This window comes from Eumetopias jubatus, unplaced genomic scaffold, assembly GCF_037043125.1.
Source record: "Eumetopias jubatus isolate StellerSeaLion01/CBP00866 unplaced genomic scaffold, mEumJub1_p1.0 scaffold_7, whole genome shotgun sequence".
Classification (NCBI taxonomy): domain Eukaryota; kingdom Metazoa; phylum Chordata; class Mammalia; order Carnivora; family Otariidae; genus Eumetopias; species Eumetopias jubatus.
In genome coordinates, this window is record NW_028274813.1 from 65,133,383 (window position 1) to 65,153,314 (window position 19,932).

The window sequence follows — 19,932 nt, forward strand, 5'->3', positions numbered from 1 at the left end:
CTGGAAGTTCAGATCAGTGTAAAAGAGCCTTTTAAACACCAGCTAAGCATAAAATCCTCATAGAAGGCACATCTGCTTTGGATTGGAAAACTATTGTTTTTCTTTTTCTTTTTCCTTTTTTGTTTTGTTTTGTTTTGTTTTGATCACAAAGAGTTGACCTAGGTTTGATAGAGTGAGAAAAAGCAGGGCAGCCTATTTGTTTCCAGTTATTTCCTCTATAAGGGTAAACAGACCCCTTCCTTATGTGTGTTACTAAGGGTCTTTCAAGAATCAAAGAAAACAGTGGGAAGCCCAGGTGACATGGAAATAATCGGGGGATTGTGTCTGCAAAAGCTCTTGCCCCAGCAGGAACATCCTGGGTTCTGTGACTCGAGTGTCCCTCTCCCTCCCCGTTTCCCTGTTTGAAGTGGCTGGGTGGACTGCCCACACCTGGAAGCTGATAGGACAGACTCACTGCACACTCTCAGTGGTTTCCAAGAAAAATAGCAAAGAATGTACTTGCACTGGGGCACGGGGGTTGCTGACTGGCACCATGTCTCAAGAATCAACATGCCTGCATTTCTGCCTCCTTTCATGTTCCCAAGCTGATTCTCAGCTCAAAAGGAATAAAATTGGTACGTTTTTGTAAATCAACAAATACAAACCCTCAGCTCATTCTTTAAATGTTGATGTGCCAGGATGAACGTATTCCCCTCTGTTCAGAACACTCCTCCGCTGACCGCGTTTGCAGAGAGGGCATTACCCAGTGGAAATAGATAGTCATCACTTGGTGTATGTTCGTTCAGATTAATGATTATTCAACTAAGATTGATTGAACACCACTATGAGGTTTTGGAATCAGGGTAGTGAACAGGTGTTTCCTCTAAAAAGCTTCAGTATTGAAGGGACAGTCTTGATTATTTTTGAGGTGGTATTATATGGAAAAATTAAACACTAAACAAAACTTGCTGTGTGGTATTATGGGCTACATATAACTCCTCAAAGATATGCTTTTCATACTTCTGTTGGAGAATAACATCAATATCAAAATTGCTATTCTGAGTGGCCATAATTAAAGAGAAGGAAACTCAAGCCCCAGAGGCTTGTGATGGTGGCCAGAGAGCTTTATCTCAGAGCGCTGCCTCAAAAGGAACATCTGTGGGAAGGAAGTTGAGCTTTGGTCCTCTCTCAGAACTTACTGTTTTGTGTTTTTGGTTTGAGGAGCATAGGTTTATAGTTTCTTGACTTATGTTTCAGGCAAATTTCCGTACACAAAGCATGAGTTCAATGAACGGTTCGAGTTCCCTTCTCACTAACGTTGTATCCTATTATTTTGCATAATAGTTACTGTACTTCCGAACAACATGGAGTCTAGAACACTCCTCTAGTGAATCTGGAACCTCTCCTTGATATGGAGTAGGGAGTGGAGAAGTAGACCTAACCACATTCCTGTGGAGGAGTATACCTGTCTAAAACCACTGTTCCCTTGGAGCTTTACTTCATTTATTTTTTTATTTTTTAAAAGAGATTTTATTCATTTGAGAGAGAAGGGGAGAGAGAGCACATGAGAGGGGGCAGGGTCAGAGGGAGAAGCAGACTCCCTGCTCAGCAGGGAGCCCGATGCGGGACTCGATCCCGGGACTCCAGGATCATGACCTGAGCCGAAGGCAGTCGCTTAACCAACTGAGCCACCCAGGCGCCCTATTTTTAATTGTTTTTTTTTGCTATCTCCATTTATGGGAAATAATAGCCTCCAGACAGTTAGTTCGAGCCTGATATGTTTTACCTGGCAGTTTGCCTTTTCTCTTTCCCCTTGCCTGCTTGCCTCTTGCCGCTGACCGAGTGTATGTTCCTTCTCTGTGTATCACTTATTTGGCCAGCTTGTCTGTAAAGATATTCTCAGCCCTCCACTCCCAGCTGCTTTTGTCTCCTCAGTAAGGGAGAGCTTTGACTGGAGGAAACCCCGAGTGAGGGGGTGAGTGAGCAGGCTATTCCTCCTTGAGAGCGGGGCCCACAAGCCCCGCAGGTGCCCTCTGCCCGATCCTGAGCGCAGGGAGCAGCTCATTTTTATGCCCCCAGCCAGCATACATAATCTTAGGCAAACAAATAGTCCTGCCAGAAGGGGCATCCAACAGCTCCTCAAGACAGAGCAACAATTCTTGGCCCCTGGATCAGTAAAATTATCTATTTTCAAAACAATCCTTTAAAAAAAAAAGAAACTCACAAAGGGGATAGTGTTGTTTATGTAACTTCTTTGTAAGGTTATAAAAAGCTTTTCTCCCTGGGTACAAAACGGGTATGGTACGTGTTCCCAAGCCTAGAGAGGTTGTTTGGGAAAGAGTGATATCTCTTGGGATTTTCCTTTGCTTGTTATTTAGCCTTTCTCCCTTATGGAAAAAAATTTTTTAACCTTCTGCTCTGAAAGTTCTTTTTTTTTTTTTAAAGATTTTATTTATTTATTTGAGAGAGAGAATGAGAGAGAGAGAGTACATGAGAGGCGGGAAGGTCAGAGGGAGAAGCAGACTCTCTGCCGAGCAGGGAGCCTGATGCGGAACTAGATCCCAGGACTCCAGGATCATGACCTGAGCCGAAGGCAGTCACTTAACCAACTGAGCCACCCAGGCACTCTGCTCTGAAAGTTCTTGAGAAGAGTTGTCAGGAGCTGGGTCTGCTGGATCTCTCTCTCACCTCAAGAGCTGTTGTCAGGCTGTATGAGGTGGATAGGCTGGTGAGGCAGCCCCCGCGCCCCCTGTGCTAGGATGGGATGAGGTGTAGCTGAGTGGTTTTAGCAGCACCTGCAGCTCGCGACCTGGTGTCCGGGGCCTCTCTGGATGCCCACCATGACCTCATTTCTCCTGAGCCAAACACTCTGTCCTAGAGAGTTCCTTTTTCTTCCTGCTTCTTGGCCATTGGCTTCTAGTAGCCCGCGGGTTCGTTGAAGTTAGCATGAGTGAAGTCCACCTACAAAGAAGGCAACATACAATACATATTGGGAGTGAGGGGCTTCCTTACAGACTTCAAGAGGCCTTAAAAATGGAATCAAAAATTTAAAAATCCACAAATAGATTAAAAAACCTTAGGTTCTCAGAAGGCTTCTGTAGAGGGGAGAAAGCAAAGATGAAAGAGAGCAAAGGGCACACTGCCATCTTAAACAAGGAAGGCAAAATAAATTATTGTGAAGAATCTTTGTAGAAGGAAGAATGTCCAAACACAGAGATGCATGCAAGGCTCACTCGAGGACCAGGTGAAATGGAATTGGTCCGTGGGTGAATCTGCACCTCACACAAGAACTGGTGACCCAGCCTGAGGGTGGGAAATGAGGGAGAGAGGGGGATCTGTCCTCCACAGAGGGATTCTGGGCTCCCGGTGGGCACCATCTCCAGGTGCTCTGCCCGGGGACTCCCCTCTTCATGTCTCACCTAGTTGCATGGCTCAGTCAGTGAGGACAAAAATAAAACTAAGGTACTTATTTATTTCACTTTCAGGTCAGCTGTATCTGTGAGGTACATTTCATTTGTTTGTTTTCTGGGAGTAATTTAGAATCTCCAATCTAACTGATGACTTTGCAAGTCATCAGTAAGAGCATTTCACAACAAATTTCAACTACAGGACACATTCTCATCTCAGCTCCAGGTTTAGACTGGACCTGGTTTTGTGCCCCTTTGGGATCTTGAGGGCGTTTCACTTTTCTGTGTTTCTTGGCTTAGTGAGAATTTTCAGATATGTCTTAACTTACTCATTTGTTCAAAGAGAATCTTCAGGACACAATGAGGAGTAAGGATATTGGGACAAAGGTCCCTCTGTTGGTTCAGAATTTCTGGAAAGCAGGAAAAATCTTGTTACTTTTGGTTATGAATTTTAAATTTTAATTACTTTAAAGTATAACTTTCTCTTCTTTGATTTTGGAGGACAGTTTTTATCCCCCAAGTGTTAGTTTAGTATCTACTAAGTGCTATCATACAGGAGAGTATAGAGAGGGCCTGGTTTGTGTTGCCATAGATTTGGGCAAGGTTTTCCTGAAGTGGGTTTTGTCAAGTTGGGTAGAAGCTCCTCAGGTGGAAACGAGGGAGGAGAACATTTCAAGCATAGCCAAGTCCCAAAGTCATGAAGAAGAAGGACTTGAGAAGGGCAGTGATGAGTGATGAGAGTCAGTCAGGTGGTGGGGCAAGAGGTCGCCGAGGTCAGGATAAGGCTTTGTATACAAGGAGAGTTCAGATTTTATCCCAGAAGTGCTGGGCATTCACCTAGAATTCCTAACCAGAGTCCTGATTTGGGGGATGCAGTGGACATCTTTCACTCTTCTTGGCTACTCCTACAAAATAACGATGTTGGAGAGATGGTGGAGAACCTACTTCCCGTCTTGGAGGAATTCCCCACCTTATGATGCAGAGTCTACCCCTGCTGTAGAAGCTGAAAGTGATATGTACTTTGTATCCCTTTTTTTTTTTTTAAGATTTTATTTATTTGAGAAAAAGCCCAACAGCAGGCATGAGTGGGTGGGAGGGGCAGAGGGAGAGAGAGAGAAGCCGACTCCTCACTGAGCAGGGAGCCAGCTGTGGGGCTCCATCCCAGGACCCTGGGATCATGACCTGAGCCCAAGGCAGACGTTTAACTGACTGAGCCACCCAGGCATCCCAAAAGCAGTAGTACTTTCTTTGCTAGTCTCCCTTGTGGTTAAAAAATGGGAACATGACCTAGCTCTGCCAATCAGACGAATCTACTCCAGACCTTAAAGAGTGATATGAAGAAGCTGGGACCTCATGCAGAATCCATTTCTGGAGTTTCTAGAGGCAGCAGGGGCAAGCACCCAAGGGTCAGGGCCAAGAGTATTGGTTCAAGGTGGTGGTGGAGACTGTGGTGTCTCTGCCCAGCAGCAGCAATGATGCCTTTACTTTGCCAACTCCAGCATGATTTCAGGCATTGCTGCTGGCTGCTTAGCCTCCAAACCTGGTTCTGCAGCTCTCCAAGAGATGCTGTGAGCTGTCCAGTTTCCTTCCTCCCTTCCTTACTGAGGTATAACTTAGGATCAGATGCACTCTCTTAAAGTTTATGGTTGAATAATATTTGACAAGTGTATTAAGGTGGTAACCAATACCACCAGATATGGACCGTTTACCCCCAAATTCTCTTCTGACCCTTTGTCTATTGCCTCTCCTTATTCCCAGCCCCAATCTAATTGGACTTTTTGTCTTTGGAGTTTTGCCTTTCCCAAGTACTCCTATAAATAGATCATACAATATGAGGCTTTTCCACTTAGCATAATGCTTTTGAGTTTAAGCCCTGTTGTTGTAGGTATCAGTTCATTCCTTTTTATTGTTGAATAATCTAATACTATTTGGTCACATCACACTTTGCTTAGCCATTTACCAGTTGATAGACATTTGGTTCCTTTCCAGTTTGTTTACTATTGTCATAAAGCTGTTTTGACTATTGTGCATAAAGTCCTTCTATGGACCTAAGTTTTTCTTAGGTAAATACATGGGAATGAGTTCATTGGGTCATATGGTAAATATATGTTAAACTTCGTAAGAAACCGCTAAACTATTTTCCAAAGTGCTGATGGAAACGCACAATGTTACAATCAAAGTATGAATGTTCGAGTTGCTTTGCATCTTCAAAAGCACTTGGTATTGTCAGTCATATTAATTGTACTCATGTTAGTAGATCTGCAGTGATATCTTACGGTACTTGTGATTTCTCATGTTTTATAATGTGCTTGTAAATGAGACTGAAAATTTCGGTTTCTAGTAGTTCATGGTTAGTGTTGACCTTAAAAGTAAAACACCCACTTATTTTACCAGCAAAATGGGTTTATTTCGGAATAACAGAGGAATTGCAATCCAGGGCTTGCAAGCTCTGGCAACCCACAGCAAGTCTGGAGATAAATGAGAAGAATGATACTTTATAGAGAAAAGGTGGAAGTTGGGAGTGGCTTTTTGAATGAAAGTCCACTGGAAGAAAGTGAGATTTCAGAGTGGGGATGGTTTTGTATTGGCTGAGTTGTACTTTTTTATTGGCTGAGCTTGTTGCTGGGCAAGGAGAAAGTCTTCTTATTAGGGACTGCAATTGAGATCATGGTGTGGAACTCATGAACTCCCCCTTCTGGCCTCCTGACTCCATGTTTTTAAATTTAAATTTTAAGTTATTATTTCTTTAATTTTTTAATTTAAGTTCAATTTAATTAACAATATATTAGTTTCAGAGGTAGAATTTTTTTTAAAAAGATTTTATTTATTTATTTATTTATTTATTTATTTATTTATTTGGCAGAGAGAGAGACAGCGAGAGATGGAACACAAGCAGGGGAAGTGGGAGAGGGAGAAGCAGGCTTCCCGCTGAGCAGGGAGCCCAATGTGGGGCTTGATCCCAGGACCCAGGGATCATGACCTGAGCTGAAGGCAGACGCTTAATGACTGAGGCACCCAGGCGCCCCTCAGAGGTAGAATTTAGCGATTTATCAGTTGCATGTAACACCCAGTGCTTATTACATCACATGCCCTCTTTAATGCCTATCACTCAGGTACCCCATCCCCCCACCCACCTCCCTTCCAGCAAACCTCAGTTTGTTCCCTATAGTTAAGAGTCTCTTATGGTTTGTCTCCCTCTCTGTTTTTGTCTTATTTTATTTATGTTGTGTAAATATCTAGTAGTGCAATTGCTGGGTCATATGGTAACTCTACTTATAACTTTTTGAGGAAACTGTTTTCCAGAGTGGCTGCACCAGTTTGCATTCCCACCAACAGTGTAAGAGGGTTCCCCTTTCTCTGCATCCTCACCAACATCTGTCATTTCTTGAGTTGTTAATTTTAGCCATTTTGACTGGTGTGAGGTGGTATCTCATTGAGGTTTTGATTTGGATTTCCCTGATGCCGAGTGATGGTGAGCATTTTTTTCATGCGTCTGTTGGCCATTTGTATGTCTTCTTTGGAGAAATGTCTGTTCATGCCTTCTGCCCATTTCTTGATTGGATTATTTGTTCTTTGGGCGTTGAGTTTGATAAGTTCTTAATAGATTTTGGATACTAGCCCTTTATCTGATATGTCATTTGCAAATACCTTCTCCCATTCCCTAGGTTGCCTTTTAGTTTTGTTGACTGTTTCCTTTGACGTGCAGAAGCTTTTTGTCTTGATGAGGTCCAGTAGTTCATTTTTGCTTTTGTTTCTCTTGCCTTTGACGATGTGTCTAGGAAGAAGTTACTGTGGCCAAGGTCCAAGAGGTTGCTGCCTGTGTTCTCTTCTAGGGTTTTGATGGATTTCTGTCTCACATTTAGGTCTTTCATCCTTTCCAAGTTTATCTTTGTGTATGGTGTAAGAAAGTGGTCCAGTTTCATTCTTTTGCTTGTGGCAGAATTTTCCCAACATCATTTGTTGAAGAACCTGTCTTTTTTTCCATTGGATATTCTTTCCTGCTTTGTCAAAGATTAGTTGACCATAGAGTTGAGGGTCCATTTCTGGGCTCTCTATTCTGTTCCATTGATCTATGTGTCTGTTTTTGTGCCAGTACCATACTGTCTTGATGATGACAGCTTTGTAATAGACTTCAAGTCTGGCACTGTGTGCCAGCTTTGTTTTCTTTTTCAACATTCCTTTGGATATTGAGGGTCTTTTCTGGTTCCATACAAATTTTAAGATTGTTTGTTCCAGCTCTGTGGAAAAAGTTGATGGTATTTTGATAGGGCTTGCATTGTATGTGGCGATTGCTTTGGGTAACACAGACATTTTAACAATATTTATTCTTGCAGTCCATGAGCAAAGAATGTTCTATTTCTTTGCATCTTCTCCATTTCTTTCATAAGTGTTCTATAGTTTTCAGAGTACAGATTCTTTACCTCTTTGGTAACTTAGGTTTATTCCTAAGTATCTTATGATTTTTGATGCAATTATAAATGAGATTGATTCCTCGATTTCATTCTGCTGCTTCATTATTGGTATATAAAAATGCAACTGACTTTTCTGCATTGATTTTTATATCCTGTGATTTTGCTGAATTCCTCTATCAGTTCTACCAGTTTTGTGGTGGAGTTTATTGGGTTTTCTTTTCTTTTTTTTTTTTTAAAGATTTTATTTGTTTATTTGACAGAGAGAGAGACAGCGACAGAGGGAACACAAGCAGGGGGAGTGGGAGAGGGAGAAGCAGGCTCCCCGCAGAGCAGGGAGCCCGATGCGGGGCTCGATCCCAGGGCCCCAGGATCATGACCTGAGCCAAAGGCAGACGCTTAACGACTGAGCCACCCAGGCGCCCGAGTTTATTGGGTTTTCTGTTGGTATACAGAGTGTCAGTCATCTGCAAAGAGTAAGAATTTGACTTCTTTGCTGATTCAGATGCCTTTTATTTCTTTTTGTTGTCAGATTGCTGAGGCTAGGACTTCTAGTACTATGTTGAATAGCAGTGGTGATAGTGGACATCCCTGCCGTGTTCCTGACCTTAAGGGAAAACCTCTCAGTTTTTCCCCATTGAGGTTGATATTCACTGTGCGTTTTTTTTGGATATGGCGTTTATGATATTGAGGTATGTTCCCTCTATCCCTACACTGCAGAAAGTTTTTATCAAGGAAGGATACTGTATTTTGTCAAATGCTTTTTCTGCATCTATTGAGGGGATCCTATGGTTCTTGTCCTTTCTTTTATGTAGTGTGTCACACTGAGTGATTTGGAAATGTTGAACCACACTTGCAGCCCAGGAATAAATTCCATTTGGTTGTGGTGAATAATCCTTTTAATGTACCGTTGGATCCTATTAGTTAGTATCCTGGTGAGAGTTTTTGCATCCATGTTCATCAGGGATAGTGGTCTGTAATTTTCCTTTTTGGTGGAGTCTTTGTCTGGTTTTGGGATCAAGGTAATGCTGTCCTCATAGAATGAATTTGGAAGTTTTCCTTCCATTTCTATTGTTTGAAACAGCTTTAGAAGACTAGGTATCAATTCTTCTTTAAATGTTTGGTTCAATTCTGCTGGGAGGCCATTGGCCCCTGGACTCGTGTGTTGGGAGATTTTTGATTACTGATTCAATTTCCTTGCTGGTTATGGGTCTGTTCAGGTTTTCTATTTCTTCCTGTTTCAGTTTTGGTAGTTTATATGATTCTAGGAAAGCATCCCTTTCTTCCAGATTGCCTAATTTGTTGGCATGTAATTGCTCATGATATTCTCTTAATTGTTTGTATTTCTTGGGTGTTGGTTGTGATCTCTCCTCTTTCATTCATGATTTTATTAATTTGGGTCCTTTCTCTTTTCTTTTTGATAAGCCTGGCTAGGGGTTTATCAATCTTATTAATTCTTTCAAAGAACCAGCTCCTAGTTTTGTTGATCTGTTCTACTGTTTGTTTTGTTTTTCTTTATTTTCTTTATCATTAATTTCTGCTCTGATCTTTATTTCTCTTCTCCTGCTTGGTTTAGGCTATATTTGCTGATCCTTTTCCAGAACTCCTTTAGGTGTAAGGCTAGCTTGTGTATTTGAGACTTTTCTAGTTTCTTGAGAAAGGCCTGTATTGCTATATACTTCCCTCTTAGGACCATCTTTGCTGCACCCAAAGGTTCTGAACTGTTGTTTTCATTTTCATTTGCTTCCAAGTATTTTTTGGATTCTTTTTAATTTCCTGGTTGACCCATTCATTCTTTAGTAGGATGCTTTCTAACCTCCATGTGTTTGAGTTCTTTCCAAATTTTATCTTGAGTTCAAGTTTTATTTTATTAAAAATTTTTTGATTATTATTTTTTAAAGATTTTATTTATGTATTTGACAGAGAGCATGAGAGAGCACAAGCAGGGGGGACAGTAGAGGGTGAGGGAGCCTGATGCGGGGCCCAATCCCGGGACCCTGGGATCATGACCTGAGCCGAAGGTGGACGCTTAACCATCTGAGCCATCCGGGCGCCCCTTGAGTTCAAGTTTTAAAGTACTGTGATCTGAGAACATGCAAGGAATAATCCCAGTCTTTTGGTATAGGTGGAGACCTGGTTTGTGACCTAGTATGGGATCTATTCTGGAGAATGTTCCATGTGCACTGGAGAAGAATGTGTCTTTTGTTGCTTTAGAATGGAACATGATGAATATATCTGTGAAGTCCATCTGGTCCAGTGTGTCATTCAAAGCCCTTATTTCCTTCTTGATCTTCTGCTTAGATGATTTGTCCATTGCTGTGAGTCAGAGGTTAAAGTCCCTTACTATTACTCTATTATTATCAATGTGTTTCTTTAATTTTGTTAGTAATTGGTTTATATAATTGGCTGCTCCCACGTTAGGAGCATAAATATTTATAATTATTAGATATTCTTGTTGGATAGACCTTTTTATTGTGATATAGTGTCCTTCTTCATCTCTTATTACCGTGTTTGGTTTAAAATGTATTTTGATATAAGTATGGCTACTCCAGCTTTCTTTTGATAAATGGTTCTCCACCCCCTCACTTTTAATCTGGAGGTGTCTTTGGGTCTAAAATGAGTCCCTTGTAGACAGCATATTGTTGGGTCTCGTTTTTTCTTTTTATGTAATCTGATACCCTGTGTCTTTGGAGCATTTAGTCTTTTTACATTCAGAGTAATTATTAAAAGATAGGAAGTTAGTGCCATTGTATTACCTGTAAAGTGGCTATTTCTGTAGATTGTTTCTTTCTGGTCTTTGTTACTTTTGGGCTCTCTCTTTGCTCAAAGGATCCCCTTTAATATTTCTTGGAGGGCTGGTTTAGTGTCCACAAATTCCTTTAGTTTTGTTTCTCTTGGAAACTCTTTATCTCTCCTTCTATTCTGAATGACAGACTTCCTGGATAAAGCATTCTTGGCTACATATTTTTCCAATTTAACACATTGAATATATCATGCCAGTCCTTTCTGGTCTGCCAGGTCTCTGTGGACGGGTCTGCTGCCAGCCTTATGTGTCTATCCTTGTAGGTTAAGGACCTCTTGTCCTGAGCTGGTTTCAGGATTTTCTCTTTATCCCTGAAATTGCAAATTTCCCTATGGTATGTTGAGGTGTTGACCTATTTTTATCGATTTTTGAGGGGGGTTCTTTGTGCCTCCTGGACTTGAATGCCTGTTTCCTTCCCCCGATTAGGGAAATTCTCAGCTGTAATTTGTTCACATAAAACTTCTGCCCCCCCCTCCATCTTTGGGGACCCCTATTATTCGGATATTATTTTGCATTATGGTATCACTGATTTCTCGAAGTTTCCATTCATAATCCAGTAGTTGTTTTTCCTTTTTCTCAGCTTCCTTATTTTCCATCATTTTGTCTTCTATATCACTGACTCTCTCTTCTGTCTCATTTATCCTCGCTGTTAGAGCCTCCATTTTTTACTACATCTCAGTAATAGCATTTTAAATTTTGGCCTGATTAGACTTTTATTCTTTTATTTCTACAGTAAGGGATTCTTTAGTGTCTTCTATGCTTTTTTCAAGCCCAGCTAGTATCTTTATAATTGTTGTTTTGAATTCTTTTTCTGACATTTTACTTATCTATATTGACTAAATTCCTTGGCAATTAGTGCTTCTTCCTGTTCTTTCTTTTGGGTTGAATTTCTCCATCTCATCATCATTATGTCCAAAAAGGAATAGAAGAGAGAAAAGACAAAAATAGCACCAGAAAAAAACAAACCAGAAGAAAACAGAAAACAGAAAAAAAGAAAAAATCAAACAAGAAGTAAAGCAGAACAAAACAATAAACTAGATCCTGGGTGTATTTTGGTCTGTTTGTTAAAAGAAACAAGATCCCAAAATAGGAAAGAAAGAGAAACATATATATACAAAAATAAAATAAGATACAATGAAAGGAAACCAAAAATAAATAAAACCTATATATAAAAATAAAAATTAAAGAATTGAAAAAATAAGAAAATGGCTGAAAAAAACCTGAAAGACTAAAGAATATAATAATAAAAACAAACACAATTGCTGTATACTTTTTTCCCCTGAGAGCTGAGGTTTTGCAGTTCTCTATGATCAGTCAACTTGGTGCGAGCTGGTGTTCCTGCTGGTCTCCTGGGGGAGGGGCCTGTTGTGCTGATTCTCAGGTGCTCTTGCCCTGGTGGAATTGCACCTCCCTTGGCAGGGGGCCAAGCTCTGTGTAAGTGGTTTGGGATTGCACTATGTAGCACTGTTTTGCTTCATGAAGGCTTTCAGCACCAATGGGGGGTGGGGATGAAAATAGTGACATCCCATCTCTAGCCCCAGAGCTGAAAGTTTGCACCCCCCACTCTTCAGTGCACCCTCACAGAAAAGCTGTCAATCACTCTTGTCTCCCTAGTTTCTGTCCAAACTCTGTGTTTACCCAGCCTGTGACTGAGTGTTTTTATCTCAGGTACATGACCCAGTTTTGAGTCTCCAAACTTTACAGACTCCTGTGGCATGCACCTGCACTATCCTCTTGGGGCATAGAGGGGAGTCTTGCCAAGCTTCTGCCTTTTGCTGGCCCCTTGCCTGGAGAGCACTTGCACAGCTGTGCAGCGGTTTGTAGTTTATGGCAACACAGAGCAGAAAGTCAGCACCTAGACTTGCTGTTTTCATCTGGCTTCCCCACTCCAATGCTTGGGCTCTGCCACACTCAGGCACCTCTGTTCTTTTTGTGGCCCTGGGAATCCTGAGACCACACTGTTCCACCTAGGATTCTACCCCACTTCCCCACCTGAGCACCTTTAAGCCAGGGATGTCCCCCACCACAGCTGACTTCTGGAAGTTCCAATTTTGTGCTCCACTGCTTATAATACTTTGCCATAACCTCCTTAAGAAGGCTCCCTCCCTTCCCAGTAACCTCCAATAAATCGCCCCAGATTCACTTCTCCACACTTCCTACCTTCCAAAAAGTGGTCACTTTTCTATTTGTAGGATTGCAGCCATTCTTTTCTCAGACCTATGATAGATTTCACAGGTGTTCAGAATGATTTGTTAACTATCTAGCTGAATTCCAGGGACCAGTGAACTTAGGGTTGCCTACTCCTCTACCATCTTAAGTCTTCCTTTAAGTTGTTTTTTTTTTTTTTTTGCAAGTAAGTTTTTTTATCTTAATTCCAGTGTAGTTAAGATACAGTGTTATATTAGTTTCAGGTGTATAATATAGTGATTGAACAATTGTATTTATTACTCAGGGCTCGTCATAATAATCCCCATCATCTATTTCACCCATTTCCCCACCCACCTCCCCTCTGGTAACCATCAGTTTGCTCTCTATAGTTAAGTCTGTTTCTTGGTTTCTCTCTCTCTCTCTCTCTTTTTCCCCTTTTGTTCATTTTTGTTTTTTCTTAAATTCCACATATGAGTGAAATCATAAGGTATTTGTTTTTCTCTGACTTATTTCACTTAGCATTATACTCTCTAGCTCCATCCATATCATTGCAAATGGCAAGATTTCATAGTTTGCTTATTGGAAATACTGCAATAAACATAGAGGTACTTATATCTCTTTCAATTAGTGGTTTTGTATTTTTTGGGTAAATACCTACTAGTGAAATTGCTGGATCATAGGGTAGTTCTATTCTTAAATTTTTGAGGAACCTCCATACTGTTTTCCACAGTGGCTGCACCAGTTTGCATTCCCACCAACAGTGCATGAGGGTTCCCATTTCTCCACATCCTCGCCAATACTTGTTGTTTCTTGTGATTTTGGTTTTAGCCATTCTGATAGTTGGGAGGTGATATCTCATTGTAGTTTTTATTTGTATTTCTCTGATGAGTGATGTTGAGCATCTTTCCATGTGTCTGTTGGCCATCTGTGTGTCTTCTTTGAAGAAATGTCTGTTCATGTCTTCTGCTCATTTTTAAATTGGATTGTTTTTTTGGTGTTGAGTTCTATAAGTTATTTATAGATTTGAATACTATCCCTTTATAGGATATGTCATTTGCAAATACCTTCTACCATTCTGAAGATTGCCTTTTAGTTTTATCGATTGTTTCCTTTGCTGTGCAGAAGCTTTTAATTTTGATGTAGTCCCAGTAGCTTATTTTTGCTTTTATTTCGCTTGCCTCAGGAGACCTATATAGAAAAATGTTGCTATGGCCAATGTCAGAGAAATTATTGCCCGTGTTCTCCTCTAGGATTTTGTTGGATTCCTGTCTCACATTTAGGCCTTTAATTTATTTTGAGATTATTTTTGTGTATGGTAAAAGAAAGTGGTCTAGTTTCATTCTTTTACATGTAGCTGTCCAGTTTTCTCAACATCATTTGTTGAAGGGACTGTCTTTTTCCCATGGCATATTCTTGCCGCTTTTTTGAAGATTAATTGATCATATAATTGTGGCTTTGTTTCTCAACTTTCTGTCCTGTTCGATTGATCTATGTGTCTAATTCTGTACCAGTACCATACTGTTTTGACTACTACAGCTCTGTAGTATAACTTGAAGTCTGGAATTGTGCTGCCTCCAGCTTTGTATTTTTTCCTCAAGGTTCTTTTGGCTATTCAGGCTGTTCTTTTGTGGTTCTGTACAAATTTTAGGGATATTCTAGTTCTGTGAAAAATCCTTGTTTTGCTAGGGATTGCATTAAATGTGTAGATTGCTTTGGGTCATATAAATATTTCTACAATATCTGTTTTTCCAATCCATGAGCATGGATTATCTTTCCATCTGTTTGTGTCATCTTTAATTTCTTTCATCAGTGTTTTATAGTTTTCAGAGTACAGATCTTTCGCCTCCTGGGTTAAGTTTATTCCTAGGTACTTTATTCTCTTGGTGCAATTGTAAATGGGATTGCTTTCTTAATTTCTATTTCTGTTGCTTCATTATTAGTGTATATAAATACAATAGATTTCTGTACACTGATTTTTGTATCCTGCAACCTTACTGAATTTGTTTATCAGTTCTAGTAGTTTTTTGGTGGCATCTTTAGGGTTTCCTATATATAGTATCATGTCATCTGCAAAGAGAAAGTTTTACTTCTTCCTTACCATTTTGGATGCCTTTTATTTCTTTCTGTTGTCTGATTGCTGTGGCTAGGACTTCCAGTAACTACGTTGAATAAAAGTGGTGAGCGTGGACATCCTTGTCTTGTTCCTGATCTTAGGGGAACAGCTCTTAGTTTTTCACCATTGAGTATGATGTTAGCTGTGGGTTTTTCACATAAGGCCTTTATTATGTTGAGGTGTATTTCCTCTAAAGCTATTTTGTTGAGGATTTTTATCAGGAATGGATGCTGTACTTTGTCAAATGCTTTTTCTACATCTGTTAAAATGATCATATGGTTTTTATCTTTTCTCTTATTGATGTGATGTATCACATTGATTGATTTTGCAAATATTGAACCATACTTGCATCCTGGGAATAAATCCCGTTTGATGGTAGTGATTGAATTTTTTAATGTATTTTTGGATTTGGTTTGTTGAGGATTTTTGCATTGGTGTTCATCAGAGATACTCACCTGTAGTTATCTTTTTTGTGGTGTCTTTATCTGGTTTTGGCATCCGGGTAATGCATGCCTAGTAGAAGGAATTTGGCAGTTTTACTTTCTCTCTCCTGACTCCATTTTATTTTTATTTTATTATTTTATTTTATTTTATTTTTGTCCTGACTCCATTTTAAGTGAAGTTTCCTTTATTCAGTTTCATACTAGTATATGCAGTTTTTTGTATATTGGCCTTAAAACTTGTCACCTTGCTAAACTTACCTATCAATTTTTGCAACATTTTAAAATAGATTCTTTGGTATTCTCTGTGCAGATAATCTAGTCATCTGTGAAAAAGACTTGGTCCTTTCAAATTGGATGCTCTTTATTTCCTTACCTTATTATTATTTTTTTAAAGATTTACTTGAGAGAGAGAGAGGGAGAGTGAGCATGAGTAGGAGGGGCAGAGGGAGAGAGAGAGAGCCTCTCAAGCAGACTCCATGCTGAGCATGGAGCCCAATGTGGGACTCAGCCTCATGACCCTGAGATCACAACCTGAATTGAAACCAAGAGTCAGCTGCTTAACTGACTGGGCCACCGAGGCGCCCTTTTCCTTACCTTATTATTGTACCTGGGTCCCTTAATGGTTGTTGAATGAAAGCAGTGAGAACAGACTCAATTTGAAAGGGAATGCATTTAGTCTCTCACCACTAAGTATGAGGGTAACCAGAGGTTTTCATATGCATTCATTACCAGTTTCAGGCATGCCATTTATACTAGTTTGCTGAGAAAGTTTATCACAAATGGATGTTGAATGTAGTTAAGAGGTTTTTTTGTTTTTTTGTTTTCTTTCCTGCATCTGTTGAGATCATGGGCTTTTTCTTTTTTTCTGTTTAGTGGTGGATTACACTGATTGATTTTCAAATATAGAACCAATTTTGCCTTGACCCTACTTGGTCATGATGTATTCTTCCTTCATAGTGGTGGATTCAGTTTGCTAATACTTTGTTGAAGACTTTTCAAATTTATTTTTCTTCAGTGTTTTGTTTGGTTTTGGTGTCAGGGTAATGTTGGCCTCATATAATGAATTTGGAAGAGATTGAGTAGAATTGTTATTTTTTTCCTTAAGTGTCTGGTAGAATTCATCAGTGAAATCATCTAAGCATGAACTTTTCTTTGTGGGGACTTTTAAAACTAGGCTTTCAGTTTATTTAATAAACTAGGTTATTCAGGTTATGTATTTTTTTTTAAGTGAGTTTTGGTAGTTTAGTGTCTAAGTCACCCATTTTATCTATGTTAACAAATTATTGGCCCTAAGTTCATAATTTTTCCTTATTATCTTTTTAATATCTTTGTCATTCTCAATATTGATAAGTTGTGTCTTCCTTCTTCTAGATCAGTGTGGCTAAAAGTTTATACATTTTATTGAAATTTTTAAAGAACTAGCTTTTACTTTCATGTATGTTCTGTATTTTTCTCTTCTCTATTTCATTTTACTATTCTTTATCATTTGTTGTCTTTCTGCTTATTATGATAAAACTTGCTCTTCTTTTCCAGGTTTTTAATATAGAAATGTTAATTATTAAGACTCATAGGTTCAGAGAGCATACTTGCATGATTTCAGTACTTTTAAATTTGTTAAGATTTGTTTTATGACCTATTATATGGTCTATCCTGATGAATGTTTGGTGCTCCCTTGAAAAAATCCTTATTCTACTACTTCTGGGTGGAGTAATCTATTCATATCAATTAGGTCAAGTTAGTTGAAGGTGCTGCTCAAGTCATCTATATCATCGCTGATTTCCTTGGTACTTGTATCAAATCCTAAGAGAAGAACACTGAAGTCTCCATATATAGTTGTGTATTTGTCTGTTTTTCCTTTTAGTTCTATCGCTTGTCCCTTAGATAACTTGCTCTGTTATTAGGTGCAGAGATATTTAGGGTTGTCTGGTCTTCTTGATGAATTGGCCCATTTATCCATAGATAAATGCTTCTCTTTACCTTGGAAATACTCTGAAGTTAACTTGTTTGACATTAATATAATCTCTCTAGCTTCTTTTTGACTAGTGTTCACATAATAAATATTTTTCCATTCTTTGTTTTTGATATAATGTTCAGTGATTCATTAGTTGCATATAATACTCAGTGCTCATCACATCATGCATCCTCCTTATTGCCCATCACTGAGTTACCCCCTCCCCCCACCCCCCCCGAAACCCTCAGATTGTTTCCTGAAGTCCATAGTCTCTCATGGTTCATCTCCCCCTCTGATTTCACCCCCCTCAATTTTCCCTTCCCCTAATGTCCTCCACATTATTACTTATGTTCCACATATAAATGAAGCCATATGATAATTGTCTTTCTCTGCTTGACTTATTTCACTTAGCACAATCCCCTACAGTTCCATCCATATTGATGCAAATGGTGGGTGTTCATCCTTTCTGATGGCTGAGTCCTATTCCATTGTATATATGAACCACATCTTCTTTATCCATTCATCTGTTGAAGGGCATCTTGGCTTCTTCCACAGTTTGGCTATTGTGGACATTGTTAAAATATATCTGTATCTTTATATTTAAAGCAACATCCTTGTGGATGGCTTTTTCTTTGAATCTGACAATCTCTACCTTTTAATTGTTTTAGATTATTTTTATCTTATGTGATCATTGTTGTGGTTGGATTTTCATCTACCATCTTGCTAGTTATTTTCCACTTAACCATCTCTTCTTTGCTTTTAGTCTCTTTTCCTGTGTTCTTTCAAATTTATTAGGTATTTTAAATTCATTTGTCTCTATTATTGGCTTACTAATTTAATGTATTTTTCTTTAAGTTTTTGCTTTGGATTCACAATATACTTTTTTAAAGTTTTCACACTTCACCTTCAAATAATATATCTTTTTTTAAAGTCAATAAACTTTTTTAAAAAGAATTAGGTATTTATTTTAGAGTGTGAGAGAGAGTGACTGTGAGAGAGAGCGAGTGCGAAAGAGAATATCCTCAAGCAGGCTCCCTGCTGAGCAGGGAGCCCAACATGGGGCTTGACCTCAGGACCCTGAAATCATGACCTGAACTGAAATCAAGAGTCAGACACTCAACTGACTGAACCACCCAGGCACCCAAAAGTCAATAAATTTTCATTTCAGGAATTTTACATGTGATTCCTTCCACTGTCAGTCACTGTAGGTCCTCCAAAGTCAGAATCATGATCGTCAAAATAGCCCTTTTAAAAAGAACTTTTATTCAATCCACAGTTGTCACTGTCCTGTAATCTTTGGGATTCAATTTCTCTACTTTAGGACCACATTTAGGGTCAGAGTAGATGGATCTGCCTGGTTCTCAATTTCAAATACCCTCTAAATGTGAATGAGTCCAAATCCTATTCATCCCTAAACTATCACACCCTAGAACTGTACAGATGGTTGGGATATGCCAGTACCTAAGATTTAAAAAATTTAACTATTAGGTCTTTCACAGAGTTTTAGCAGATAGATATGTTGTAGTTCTTTCCCACAGATCTAACACACAGTTCTGTGAATAAAGGAACCCACACATACACTCTATGAGGCGTTTCCAACCATATAGGTCTACAGACAAAGCCCCATTGGGGTAGTCCTCAACCAAATAATATAATTTCTAACAGTATAGTTTCATTTCCACTGTTCTATCCTTTGTGCTGTTGATTTATCTTTTGCCTCTATATATGTCATTAACCTCATAATACATAGTTATTACTTATGCTTTAGACAACTAATAATCTTTTAAAAATTCTAGAGAAAAACTTTAAAAAAAATCTATCTCCACTTTTTACCATCGTCAGGACTCTTCAATCCTTTGTATGAATCCAAATTTCAATCTAGTTTCAATCTTTCTGCCAGAAGAATTACCCTTTAACATTCATACTGCACCAGAGCTGAAAATGCATTCTCTTTGTCTAAAAAAGTTTTTATTTAATCATTATTTTTGAATGATTTTTTTGCTGGGCATGAAATACTGAGCTGACCTTTTTCTTGCTGTTGTTTATATACTGCAAGACAATGTCACATATTATCTTCAGGTTTACAAGTTTTTCTGAGAAAAATTTTCCTCTCTTAATATGTAATATTTCTTATTTTTCTTATTGCTGTCTAGATTTCTCTTGAATATTGATTTCTAGCAGTTTGACTCTGTGTGTGTGTGTGTGTGTGTGTGTGTGTGTCTGTGTGTGTGTGTGTGTGTTCTGTTTGGGGCTCTCTGAGCTTCTTGGTTTTGTGGTTCTGGAATTTTGGAAAATGTATAACTATTTTCAAATATTTATTTTGACCCATTATTTATCTTTTTTCTTTTTGTATCTTTAGTTACTTCTGTTTGAAATTATGTCACAATATCTTGAATGAGTTTTTCCCCCTCTTTTCTTTCTGTGCTTCAGTTTGGATAATTTCTATTTACCTATTTTCAGGTTCACTAAATCTTTTTCTCTGCTGTGTTGAGTCTGCTGATAAACCCATTAAAGGAGTATTTCATCTCTGATATGTTTTTATTTCTCAAATTTCCACATGACTTAAAATTTTCATCTATCTGCTGAAATTCTCCATCTGTTGTTCTTGTCAAATTAGTTTTCATTTTCTTTGGATAAATACACCCTAGTGGAATTACTAGATCATATGGCATTTCTATT

General features: G+C 38.9%; 1 non-coding gene across 1 annotated transcript; it reads right to left on the minus strand.

The window, feature by feature from the left end:
• Positions 1-18,765: 18,765 nt before the first annotated feature.
• LOC114218009 (small nucleolar RNA SNORA18) lies at positions 18,766-18,896 on the minus strand. Its single transcript, XR_003611092.1, has one exon. It is a non-coding gene; the product is annotated as a small nucleolar RNA SNORA18 (small nucleolar RNA).
• Positions 18,897-19,932: the final 1,036 nt, after the last annotated feature.